General features: G+C 36.2%; 1 non-coding gene across 1 annotated transcript; it reads left to right on the top strand.

Moving 5' to 3' along the window:
• Window positions 1-5,682: 5,682 nt before the first annotated feature.
• Window positions 5,683-5,811, top strand: Gm22966. The gene has a single exon (XR_003949299.1). It is a non-coding gene; the product is annotated as a small nucleolar RNA SNORA17 (small nucleolar RNA).
• Window positions 5,812-11,486: the final 5,675 nt, after the last annotated feature.

Below are 11,486 nucleotides of genomic sequence, written 5' to 3'. Positions count from 1 at the left end.
GGCAAGCTCTCTTACAGGGAAGGTGTGCAGATATCTTGTTTTTGGACCTCCTCCTGGCCGAAGAAGAAGGCTCAAAACAGGGCCTTTCTCAGAAGCTGTGTTGCTTTGGCAGTTCCCAGAAGCTGTCAGCTTCTGTGGTGCAGACTCTCACCTGTGCAGACTAAATTCCTAAGTTCCAGGGAGTCCCGGAATCAAGATGGTGACCGCTGCTGCTGAGGCTGAGGCCGCCTCCCAAGCCAGGCGGACACCTGTCCTCTGGTCCGGACGGTGGCCGGCTGTCTGCGGCCCGCCAAGGGTGCTGCCTCAGCGGCTCTGTGCTTCTGCCTCTCCCAGAAGCTGTCCGGTTCTCTGGCACACCCTCTCACCTGCTCAGACCAACCTCCACCAATACCTTTATAGGGTGTGTTTGGTTTCTTCAGTCATATAGTTTTACCTTCAATTTATGGAAGGTAGCCACAGGAACAGGAGTGGTAAAAGATCTGCCAGTATCCCCAATCTTATGTGATATAGTTAATGAAGCCCAATATAGAACAACTTGAAATAGAAGGAAATTAATTTTGTAAGAAAACAAGTCAAATATCACTACTTGGAGATGCTATGATGTGATAAGATATGGTTGTCATTGGCTTTTACTTCTGTGAAAGAAGTAATGACTAATGTAAGTCTTAGAAAGGACAACATTTAATTGGGGCTGTCTTGCAGGTCACAGGTTCAGTCCGTTATCATCAAGGCAAGAGCCTGGCAGTGTCCAGGCAGGCATGGAGTAGGCAGAGCTGAGAGTTGTACTTCTTCATTTTAAGGTAGCTGGAAGAATATTGACTTCCAAGCAGCTACCACATCTTAAAGTCCACACCCATAGTGATACACCTACTCCAAGGACACACCTATTCCAGAGCCACACCTTATAATACTGCCAGTCCCTGGGTCTAAGAGATACAAACCATCACAATAGTATTTAATAGATACTAAAAAAAAAAAAAAAAAAAAAAAAAACAAACAAACAAACAAAAAAAAAACCACACACACTAGAAATTTTATAGAAATAATCAATACTACCAGCAAAGTGTTAGGATATAAAACAACTAACCAAAAATCAATAATCATTTAAAATCAAGCAAGCTGTGGGATAGGTTGTGAAAAATATTTTTCACTGTAAATTTAAAACAAACAAACAAACAAACAAACAAAGAAACAAACTAGGGTTAAATTTAACCGATGCTGTAGTAGATCTCTAAAATGAAAAATTTGAATATTTGGAGAAAGAGGTTAAATAAGATATTAGAAGTTGTAAAGACCTCTCATGCGCATAGGTTGGTGGTGAATATATATGTTATATTATATATAATATATATGTGTTATATATATTCACCTATTTATAATCTTCTTTAGTGTATTTCTGCCTTTACAGGGTCTTCATAGGAACTTATGTGCACATAATACAAAAACATATACAAATAGATAATTTAATATATATCTATTATATAATATTTATTCTCTCTTCATTACTGAGTATTATTCTTTCTGCTAACACCTCATTGCTCTTCCAGTCCCTGTTAATATTCATGAATTCATGATATTTGTGAGAAGTTTTATACCTCATTTACTTTAACTACACTGTTAGAACTCAATTTACAGTTTGATTTGATCTACAGTAGATACACAATGAAAGACAATGGAAAACACCATGCCTGAATATATCTGTAGCAAGTGTTAAATGTTCAGAATAACTGAGAACTGAAACAATTCACTGTAAAATGGAACATAATGCAACTAAACATGCAGAATACAGCTAAACCAACATTTATCAAAAATAAATAAATAAATAAACAAACAAATAAATAAATAAAATTAGCAATCATGCAGCATGTGTGTGTAAATTTTACTAATAATCAAGGGGTTAGAAATCAGAATTTCAATAAGGTAATATATTCAATATTGCATGACTATTAAAATAAACATAAATTGAAATCATGTAAAAAGTTAATATACTATAGGTGAGAATGTAAATAATAATGATATTATTGAAAACTATAGAGAGGTTCTATAGAAATCTAAACATGAGACTACTAAATTATAAATCTACCAATCTCAGTCATGGACTTATATCCAAAGGAATAGAGGTCAGTTCATAAAATAGATGTCTATATGCTTATGTTCATTTCAGCACTATTTATAAAACATGAAGCAATAAAGTAAGCATCCAGCAACTGAAAGACACTGGAAGAAATATTTCACATGATGGCCTTCTTATCCTCTCTTCACAATGTAAAAAAAAAAGAAAAATTCGGTCTCACAGAAATTGAGAGTAGAATCATCAGATTTACAAGAGATTGTAGAAAGAAGGTAGAATATGGGAATATTTTGTTACTAGGCAGTAAATTAAACTATACTTTTAAAAGATTTATGATGTTATATCCCATCCCTAGTGATTGTAAATAATACTGAATTCTACACTTCAATACGGGAGATATAAATTATAGAGGAATTTTAATCCAGCAACATGGGTGTTCTGCCTGGAATACAGACATGCCCTTAGTACACGCCCTTAATCCCAAACAATGTAGGTAAGGTTAGTTTGTAGAAGGAAGAAACCTTGTTTGAAAATGAGGTCTAGTTGAGGGTCTGGCAAAGTGATGAATCAGAGAAAGATTTGATAAAATGAGTCCAAGGTAGTCTATGCTCAGCTCTCACAAACAGCACAGGAAAGGAGAACTATTTAAGAGCAGTGCAGGGAGAGTCAGGAAGTTCTATTCAGTCAGCTGAGGTTTGTGCAGTCAAACTGGGGCAGTCAGTTGGGTCAGTGCAGTGAGTGCAGTACAGGAGAGCTGAGTTCCTTTGTGAGTTCACACAGTTCAGTGCAGGTCAGCAAAGCCAGCTGAAGCCAGAGAATTGCTAGATTTAGTTTGAGGCCAATCCTAGGAATTGAGTAAGAAGGTGAGAAGAACCAAATTGAATCAACTTGGAGAAGAGTTTGAGCAAAAACAGTTGAGTTGAACCAAATACCCAGAGTTCAGAAAGGAAATAGAAAGTGTAATCTTATTCAACATTAAGTCTCAGAGGTTGAAATTATTCTAGGCCTAGATAAGATTAGCTACAACTAGAAGGTTGCAGGATTAGGTTTATGATAACAGATGGAGACAGTGATCCTCTGAAACAATAATTCAGGCAAATAAAAGTTACTTTTACAGAAAGTAATTTGAACATATTTCATTCCAATAAAATGCTAATTGCTTAAAATGTATGATTAAGTAATAAGATAAATGTATTATTCTAAGAAGGGAAAACAATTGATTATATATATATGTATATATATGTATATATATATATATATATATATATATATATATATATATATACATACCTATATATGGTTTTGAAACTAGTAATAATTTTACCAACAGCTCAGTCTGTGAGTCACTCCCTCTTGATTATATTGTTTGCTTTGCTCTGCTGTTTACTTATCCTCAAAAGTCTTCACTTAAGTAGTTATATAAAATATCTCCCTTAATATTAAGTTTGTATTTTTCCTTTTTTGACCTTAAGAACTATATATATGTGTGTGTGTGTATACAAATATATATGCATATATCAATATGATTAATTAATTAGAGGAAGTTACTTCTTACAAGCATTTAAATTGTCGATGATCTATATATACTACATGCAGCCGAGTACTTCAGCTCAATCTATATCTACTTGTTTGTCCTGGAGGATGACTATATTTGTGTTGACCCTGCACAATCTGACAATAAATTCAGTGATCCAATATTTTCTTAGAATCATATAATTTGTTTTATTTTTGGAATTCTAAGCATATTATTAAAGAAAATTGTGGTGAATTTACCTCAGATAAGAGTGTGTTAGTATACGTATTTTTTAATTGAAGGTCTGTGAGATTACCCAACAGGTAAAATTTGACTGCTGCCAACTGGAACAAATAAAATATAATTAACAAGTGAAACTTTAGGACTTATGTATTGTGAACGTTGTGCGTGGACTTTTAATATATGAATATATAAAAATTAAGAATAATAATTTAAATATTGTTAAGTTTTCTTTATGTGTTTAACCACTTTTTCATATGTTTTGTTCTGTTTTCAGGAAATTTCTCAGATATATCAGTTTGACTTTAGGATTCTTTATATTGGAGTCTGGGCTTGAACTCCTGATCTGTCTCCACTTTCCAACCACTGTGGTTATTATTGGCATTTTCTTACTCAGCCAGCTGTATTAAAATATGTATTTTTGAGATATATAACTACATCAGTATCTCCTTTCTTAACTTTCAAACCCCGCCATATACCCCTTCCCCTTGCTCTCTTTCAATGTTTTAGCCTTGAGGTCTTCAATCGGTGTTACATACATTTATGTGCATATATCTTTCACCTACCCAACTAATGAATCACAAATCTGTGAAAAATATTGGACATATGCACATCTAATTTATTTTATTCATCATGGAATATTAGCATAACTATAAAATTCAATGGTAAAGTAGATTTTATAAAGTGTCACAATGCTATGAAACGAGAAGACAGGAAGCACAACAGGATAAACTCTATCAAGTCTAAAGCATTCACTGACCTTTTTCTGACCCTAATGATCCCCAAACTGGAGAGTGTGATGCCAAACAGCTTGTGGGGGCCAAGTCCCTGCTATTCAGCCACAGTTCTTCTCTTTATTATGTATGCAGTTCTAATAAAAGTAGCTTGATGTGGTGATTAAATTAAATTAGATTATACATGTAAAGTGCCTGCACCTACCAAAGTCTTACTTAATGGTCATTATTAGTTGAACTAATTGTGGGATAACACCTGCCACAGGCAGCATCATGCAGGGAGAAGACAAGGGGATTTGAATTGCAATGCAATAAAAAAAATCTACCCTATCTGCTAACATTAACTTTTTAGGGTATTAGGAGCATGCAGCTACATTTTCCCAGAATGCTTCTGTAAATCATTAGCTGTATAAGCCACTGTCACTTAGGTTCAAGTAAAATATTCACTTTATATTTTTTTCCACCCGCTAATGAACATTTACTTTTAGTGGAGCTGCAACCTATTTCCCCTCCACATATTTACAGAAAAGAAAATGAGAATTGCTTTTCACAGTAGGAAGGGACAATAATTATGTCTAAAAACTTTCTCTTGTTACTATTTTATATCTCTCCACAGTGGAACATTGGAGAACACTAATTAACTGGTAAGATATAATTTATTTAAATTTTATTATGCAGAATATTTAATATATATAAACGTTATTAGTGACAGATCTTGAACTCTCTAACTTATTAGGATTCAGAACAATGCGTTTTATTCTTTTTTCTTTTCTTTCTTTCTTCTTTACTTTTCTTTTTCTCTTTTTTTTTCTAAAAGTAAGATACTAGTTAGTTTTTAAAAGATAGCAGATAGCTAAATGACAATATATGAAGTTGATGATCAAGCCTCAGCTTCTATTGCTGTCTTTCTTCATGTACAAAATATTTCTTAGTTTCTTATATGTAATTTAGGCTTACTTTTTATCATAGCTATTATTATCATTACAATTATTATTGAGTAATTATGAGGTGTGAAATTATTTAATTATCTAACAAACACTGATTTGAAATCAAAAAGAAAAAGAAACACCTGAGGATTTAGGAGGAGAAGACTAAAGAAGAAAATAATAATTAAAAAACCATGAACTTGTAGAGGCATTGCATGTGTGGCTATTTTGTCACATGTGCATTAGTAGGTAGCAGAGAGCAGGGACGTTATGTCTCACTTCAGTGTTCTATCCTATAAACATCTAAATGATTAGTAGCCTAACATTCCCTGAAGAAAACAAGCCTGAGACTATCACCTGTTAGCTGTTGCAAAGTCTGTTATGGCTCCCAGAGATAAGAACAGGCCAGAGACTAGGAGAACCACACCTGGGACCAGGAGTTCCTTGTAAGAACAACTCTTGCATGATGTTACTGGGGTGGGCTAAGTGAGATTCTAGCCTGAGATAACTTCCAGTTGTGCTGGGCAATGCAGAGGCCTGAGGGAGTAGATAATACCTTAGATGACCCCTGCCAGGTGCCATAATTCATGAGTAGGAATTGCACTCTTGAGACTACTCCAAAAATGACCCTGGAAACTCAGAGACCTCGGGTGCCTATAAGAGGAACAAGTAAGTGGTGGAGAGAAAGAGAATGAAAAACAGAAGGATGTTGGTACAATGAAGAAAGACAGAAGTAGGGTCTCAAAATTAGTGAAGAACAGCCTGATGTGAGTAGCCAGCAATGTCACCTAAGATAATGATGAGGTTCTGCCCAGTGCTACCACTATGGACTACATCTGGGTCTGTATTCTTGAAGCAGCAGAGACCCATTACCACCAAAGGTCAGGGGGACATCCTGGTTTGGGTTGCCAACCAGAGATATGTTGAGGTGTGAAGGCCATGACGAACTGGCCCTACCCCTCAGCTGTGTATCATGGGAAAGAATAGCCTGGAAGCCTGAGAGCAAGAGTGGTGACAATGCCCTTAGCCGGTTCCAGAACTCCACATTGCTAGAGCTGTGGGAGAGTCAGTGCCTGAGGATAAGAGCTTGGGAGACTAGGCCCTACTACTCATCTCTTGTGAGTTGTTATGGATAATGGAGAGATACCCTTGTCTCCCCTTACCACTTACCACCTGCAGCAGGAGGGAGACCTGGCCCTAGGGACATGAGAGCAGGAGAGCAGGAGAGCAGGAGAGCAGATCATGCCTTCCATCAGCCGTAGCACTTAGGAGAATGGGCTCTGAGTCTCTCCTGGTTAGCACAGTAGAACCTACTCTGGTGACATAGTCTATAGGGGATCAGGTCCACGAGGCATAGACATGGAAGAGCTGATCCCTCATCTTGTCTGCCACTTGGTGACATGTCCAAGGGAGAGATGATTGTCACCCCTTATCCATTTCCACCAGCAAGCAGAAGACCTGGTTCTGAGGTCATCAGAGCAATAGAGCTGGCTCTTCCTCTCACCTGATGAGCACTCAGCACTCAGTAGAGTAGGCCCTGCCCCTCATCGGGTAGCACAGTAGAGCTGACCTTGATGGTGGAGGAGTGGATGAGCTGGCCCTATGGGCATGACTGTGGGAGTCTTGTCTGCTGGGCAGTGGTTTAGATGAGGGAAGAGATGCTCTCCTCTCCTCCCTAGTCCCTTGCCATCTATGACAGGCAAAAGAACTGGCCCCAGGGTCATGAGAAGAGAATTTGTCATGACCCTCACTGGCTACAACACTCAGAGAATGGGACTTGCATCAGAGTAAAACTGACCCTGGTGGCAGGGAGTAGTGGTGGTTTCACCAGCTTTCAGGGTGTGGTAGGGAAAGAACCAGTGGGCTGATCAGCTCAGATACCTCTGGATCAGTCCAGATCTCATGCTGTGAATTCACCCACCCTGACATCTACTCCATTGCTAAGCTGCTATAGTACTTGAAGCAGCCTATTCTACAGATCCATAACTCCAGGATCTCCATGACACTGGAAACAACAGGATATCAGAGGGAGTCCCAGTGATGTTACTTGCTGATAGAGTAGCTGAAGCTAGATGCCTCTTTCTAGACCAACTAGTATTTGCAATGAACATTTGCAAACAAAGAAGTATGCACAAAAGGAAACACTCTGGAACATACTCTAACACACTACAGCAACGAGTTTTTTTGTTGTTGTTGTTCAGAAGGAGGTTTGAAAGGGTGGAGGGTGGGTATGAAGGGAGTTGGAGAAGAGTCAGATTGGGTGAATGATGCATATTTCAAAAGGAACAATAAAATTTAAGTTATAAAAAAAACAAATATGAAATAAAAATTCAGGGCAAATAGTGAGCCTTATTGTAACTTGAGAAATGTGAGAATACATATATAATAAATATGATTTTCTTTTTAAATAAAATTATATTATCTCTGTTAACAAGCATAGGCATTCATTATATAATCATTTGCTTTTTTAAATTAAATTAAAATTTTTTTACACTACAGATTTTAGACCCCGCCTGGTCTAGCCTCTGAATATTCTACATCCCATACATCCTCCTCATCCCCTGTCTCCACGAGGATGCTCCCACCCCAAAGCCTCCATCCCTCCAGACCTCCCTACTCTCTAGAGCCTCCACTCTCTTGAGGGTTAGGTACATCTTCTTGACTGAACACCAAACCAGGCAGTCCTCTGCTATATGTGTTGGGGGCCTCATATCAGCTGGCACATACTACCTGTTCGGAGGTCCAGTGTCTGAGAGATCTCAGGGGTCCAGGTTAATTGAGACTGCTGGTCCTCCTACAGGGTCGCCCTCCTACTCAGCTTCTTCCAGCTTTCCCCTAAATCAACCACCATGGTGAGCAGCTTCTTTCAACTTATTGGAGGTAAATATCTACATCTGACTCTTTTAGCTGCTTGTTGGGTCTTTCAAAAGGCAGGTATGATAGGCCCCTTTTTGTGAGTACTCCATAGCCTCAGTAGAAATGTCAGGCATTGGGACCTCCCCTTGACCTGGATTCCATTTTGGGCCTATCGCAGGACCTCCTTTTCCTCAGGTTCTTCTCCATTTTTGTACCTGTAGTTCTTTCAGACAGGAATAATTATGGGTCAGAGTTCTTGAATGTGGGATGGCAATACTATCCCTCTCTTAATGCCCTTTCTATTGGAGATTGGCACTGCAATTTCCCTCTATTAGGCTTAAAGCTATGTATGTGGCTCAAACTTGTATTCTCAGATACTAAGTTTAATCACCTTTAGAACAATAATAAAATCATGGCTTACAGGTTAAGTCCAGAGCAGCATTATTAATAAGTGGCCCATATCTCAGACAGAAAAATAAATAGAGCAAAACTAGGATGTTATTATCAAAAGAGATACACAAGTATAATAAATGCTATACTTATTATCTCCTAGCCAAAAGTGATCCCATTCTGTTCAGAGCATAGGGTGGTACAAAAGTCTCTTCCAGGGTGAAGGACAATTCTAGAAACAGGTGTCTGTAAGCCATCACCAAGAAGTGTGGGGATTAGTGTTTTAAACTATTCATCTCTCACTGTAGTGCCTTCCCTGAACCAAGCAAGTAGTGAGAAGTAGAGAACTATTCACATCTTTCTATTGATTTATAGGCATATACTTCTGACTATAAGCATTTCAATTGGATTAGGAAACTATCCAGAGAGTGTGGATTACCACTCCAATAGCTGTTCTATCATTACTAGAAATCTCCATACTCACCTAGTCTGCAAACTCATTTCTAAATGGCTCTGCACACATTCTTATCTAATCACACACATTTGCTTCTCAATTTTCATATACCAACCATAGATATAATGAAATTACATTATATCATTAACCTAACTTTTCCCTCTCTATTTCTTTCAGCATTGAATCTAATTGGCAACATCTCTCTTGAGAAATGTTTTATTGAAGGCATACAGAGTGCCTTTGTGATCTGTTCTTTTCTTTTTGTCTTAAGTCTAACACCAGAAATTGAAATGGAACAGCAATATCCTTTTCTTCTTATTTTTGATTCCAGATATTTGTCTTTAGTACATTGACCCTTCGGAATATTGATCACTGTATTCATGTTATTAGCCTCATAAGAACTGTCTTTCAAAGTCTGATAATCTCAAAGGATAAAGTATCTACAGCATTGCAAATATTGTCAGTTACTTAATCACATATTTTAAATAGTATTTTCCTGCTATGTTGAGAAATATGATTATCAGTTTAATTTTACTCAAGAGAGAAGAGTCCTGTTACCAGAGATAACCAATATACTGTTCTGTTATTTACTTAGTGTAGAATTTGAGAACTATTTCAGAATTCTTATAGTAGTTTAATGGGCTCTATTAATAATCAATTATGTAATGTTCCTAAACATAAACACTTTATATTCTTATTTCATTTTTTGTATGCATTGTAGGAAAGCTACTACTTTGTACAGCATTAAGGAGGTAGGAGCAAAACAACAAAATAACAAGTATATAAACAGCACCATCACACCATGATTTCTAGGTTCATTCATTGGCCTGCAAATTTTATGATATATTAGTTGCTGATAATGAGTACATTGAATTCTTTATATAATATATAATATAATTTGAATATTAGCCCTCTGTCACACCTGGAGTTGATAAAAATATTTCCCAGTCTATAGGCTGACTTTTTGTTCTATTGAAGCTGTCCTTTGCCCTATAGAATCTTATCACTTTGAAGAGATTCCATTCATTAATTTTTATTTCAGTGCTAGTCATTGGTGTTCTGTTGAGTAAGTTGGTTTCTATGTTCAGGTCTATTCACCACTTTCTCTTCTATCAGTTTCAGTATTTCAGCTTCTATATTGAGGTCATGGGTTTATTGGGACTGAGTTTTAATCATAATAATAGATATGGACCTATGTAAATACTGCTACATGCCTACATCCAGTTATAGCAGTATCATTTGTTGAAAATGCTTTTTGTCCTCCTTAATATATATATATATATATATATATTAATATATATATATATATCTGGCTTCTTTATAAAAAATCAGGTGTCCATAGATGAGTGGTGTCTGATTCTTGATTTGATACAATTAATCAAACTTTTGTTCTCATAAAGCTGTGTAGTGCTTTAAATGTGGGAAGTGATATTTCTGGAAATTCTTTTATTGTACAAGATTGTTTTAGCTGTTATTATTTTGTTTTGCTTTTTCATATACAATTGATTATTTTTCTTTCAATGTCCATAAAGTGTTGGGTGGGAATTTTGCTGGGACTTGCATTATAGTAATTTGTAGATCTTTTTATTCGCTAGCTTTTAAAAATATGCTAAACTTACCCTTCCATGAGCATAGGCAGTATTTCCATCTTTTGATATATTCTTCTATTTCTTTTTCCAAAGACTTAGAATTCTAATACTATAAGTCTTTAACTTACTGGGTCAGAGTTACACCAAGTTATTTTATATTATTTATGGCAATTGTGAAAAAAATCTCAGTTAATTGTTCATTTGTATATAGAAAGAGTACGCAATCTGACAGTAGTATCCAAAATCTTGCAACACTCTTGAATTATATGTGTGTGGTAGAGCTAAGCCACAGCACAACTAGAGACAAGTTTTCCAGTATATAGTCTTGATCTTAGGATTTACAGTGGGATTAAACATCCTGAAGAAACTCCTTCTATTTCCTTAGGATTTATAGGTTTAATTATATTTTTGATCTAGATTTAACTTTGTTAAGTGGTATCTATTGAGAAAATTATTCATTTCGATTAGATTTCTGATATTGTGAAATACAGATTTAAAAAAAAAAACTTTAACCTAATGATTCTTTAGATTTCCTTTGTGTCTGTCTCTTTTTCATTTTTGACTTTGGCCATTTGTATATTTGTTCTGTAACTTATAGTTAGTTTGGATTTTCTGTCTTGTTGATTTTTCTCAAATGGGTCTCTTGGGTTAAATGGATGAAAGAAGCAAGTTGTTGTAGCTATTTATGTACCTAAGAAGATCTCTGCCTTCTT

The sequence above is a fragment of the Mus musculus genome, chromosome 1 (assembly GCF_000001635.26).
Source record: "Mus musculus strain C57BL/6J chromosome 1, GRCm38.p6 C57BL/6J".
NCBI classification, from domain to species: domain Eukaryota; kingdom Metazoa; phylum Chordata; class Mammalia; order Rodentia; family Muridae; genus Mus; species Mus musculus.
The sequence above is the reverse complement of the archived record's forward strand: the minus strand, read 5'-3'. Positions and strand labels throughout refer to the sequence as shown.